This window comes from Cajanus cajan, chromosome 1 (genome assembly GCF_000230855.2).
Source record: "Cajanus cajan strain Asha chromosome 1, NIPB_CcT2T_4, whole genome shotgun sequence".
NCBI lineage: Eukaryota > Viridiplantae > Streptophyta > Magnoliopsida > Fabales > Fabaceae > Cajanus > Cajanus cajan.
Genome location: NC_138517.1, coordinates 82,445,045 through 82,447,753, shown reverse-complemented (window position 1 = coordinate 82,447,753; position 2,709 = coordinate 82,445,045).

Genomic DNA, 2,709 nt, shown 5'->3' with positions numbered 1-2,709 from the left:
GAAAGTAATTTTAAATATTTTTAAAATACTAAATGCATGAATTTTCAATATTTTTCTATTAAATAATTGAGATGTTTGTCAAGTTAATTAATTATTTAAGAGCATTTAGTACTTTCCTTCAATTATGTTATGGTCAATCTTCCTTCATGCACGTTGTAATTCTTCAATTAATTCATTGTATGTAAGACATTTTAACACATAAAGGAAAATAATAAAGCGTTGTATCTACTATCTACTTAAATTTGATTTGAGTGATGATAAGTATGAATTTAATTAAAATATATGCAGATAGTAAATGTTTTTTATACTATATTTTTATTATAAATTACTATGTGTAATAAAATTACTTATTTTTATAATGATTATTTTAAAAACTAAAAAAAGAATAATATTCAAGAAAAATTAAGTTATGCATTTGACAATGTAAAATAACTTTGTACCTTACGTCATTCAATTATAATTTACCATCACTATATATATTAATTAATTTCATTAACTTTTCCAATAATTATCTTAAAAATTTAATAATTTTTTTTATTAATTGAGATTATAAAAGTTTTTACACTAATATGCATAACCATTAAAGTAAATTTTGAATTAGTTTATGGCATAAAAATGTTTACAGTTAAAATTAAAATCTTGAATTAAATAATTTATAAATTGAATAATACTAAAAAAAAACATGCGTAGAATACTACTAGTTTCAAATACACACAGAATTGGCCCTTATACGTGTCACTGTATCTCGAAGGAATGTTGTTGAAATTCTTAATTAGGGGAAAAAGTTCGAAGTAACCGACATTCGATTTGACCAAATTTGTTTATAAGTAAAAGTTATAAGAACCAACATTCAATCCTTCCCGCATTTTTCCTCCCTCTCACTTACTGTTTTAAACCGTTGCTACAATTAGTGATATAACTTTTCAAATATTTTTAATATCTTATTTAATGCAACTTACATTTAATTTATTAAATAATACATAAAAATATTAAAAGAATGTGTTGTCTCTTGGTTCATGGAAAAAGAGAGTTCAGGTTCTATGCATGAAAAACCAATAAATAAATAAAAAGTAATGATAAGTATTGACAAAAGAAACTTTAAATGAGTCAGATTGAAACATTATATATTATATATATATATATGTCTAATGAAGTTATGATATATATTCATTTATGAACGAGAATATAAAAATTCTTTCAATTGTGATACACTGTTTTGAAACCGTGTAGATGAACTGGATCCTATATATAGAGAGAAATGAAGGTGGAGAAAGCGTGTAAATTACATAAAATATATTACAAGATCAATACCCTGGTTGCATTCCTAACAACAGTTGTCTGTCCTGATCTCTTTCTTTGTTCAATTCCCCAGAATGTCCATTTCATTCAAGGTATATGTATATGTAGTTCAGTTCTATATAACTGATATGATATACAAATATATATTACTTGGACTATTAACGCAATCATCATCTCCTAGAAAATCTCATGCTTACAACAAGTTCTCCACCAACCTTTGATCGGTGTGGACTTATTCGGTGACTTCCCATCATCAGACTTTGCGCTTTTGAGATTTTGATGGCTCTGAATTGATTGTTCCATCCTTGGGGTGTGCCAAAGATCTTCAATTGGGATTTTCCACCTTTCAGCCTGCAAATTCTAGGCTAGGTGCGAATTCAAAACGTGATTTTGAGAAATGCTGCAAATGGGAATGTTGTTGTTTGCGTGTTTTGGGTCCGAGAGCTCTGACTCCAGTTGAAGATGAGAAGCCAGATTCTGTGACTGAGTTTCAGTCTTCTGGGGGTAACAGGGGTCACGGGGTCTGGCTTCAGATAACTGAGTTAGACGAGTTTCTCTTCCACAAGGATGTTGACCTGCTTCATAGTGAGTCATGTCTCCTATTTAGCATTTCTGTGGTTTTGTTGGCATTTGGTGATTTTTTTAATTATTTTTCTTATAACAATCTTGCATATCAGATATCTCATAATCATACTTTGCTTATTAACTATTCTATCTCGAATATATAGGCAATTAATTTAGGGCATGTTTTTTTAATGCATGCCTTTTGATTTTACATTTTTGTATGTATATTACTAAATTTTGATCATAAAATAACACCAACTATAATTAAATAATTACTGTATCTAAATTTTATTCAAAAGAAAATTTTATTGTAATGATGCAACCATTGTTTTTTGCTAGACAAGTGATTTAATATGATTTCCTTCTTCTTCATCCTTTTATCATGACCATGCAACCTGTTTAATTGCAGAACCATTAATGGCTAACGATCTTTCTTCTTCAAGTGATGGGTCAAAGGTGCGTGTTGCTTATAAGGTATGATACTCGATAGTTTCTTTCAAATAAAAGATTCACAGCATCATTGCCATTCCTAACTGGTGAATTATTTGTTACAGGGTCTTCCAGGATCATATGGTGAGGATGCAGCTTTGAAAGCATATCCAAAATGTGAGACAGTGCCATGTATTGATTTTGAGACAGCATTCAAGGTTCCATTACATGTTTCATTACATCTCTCTCTCTCTCTCTCTCTCTCTCTCTCTCTCTCTCTCTCTCTCTCTCTCTCTCTCTCTCTCTCTCTCTCTCTCTCTCTCTCTCTCTCTCTCTCTCTCTCTCTCTCTCTCTCTCTCTCTCTCTCTCTCTCTCTCTCTCTCTCTCTCTCTCTCTCTCTCTCTCTCTCTCTCTCTC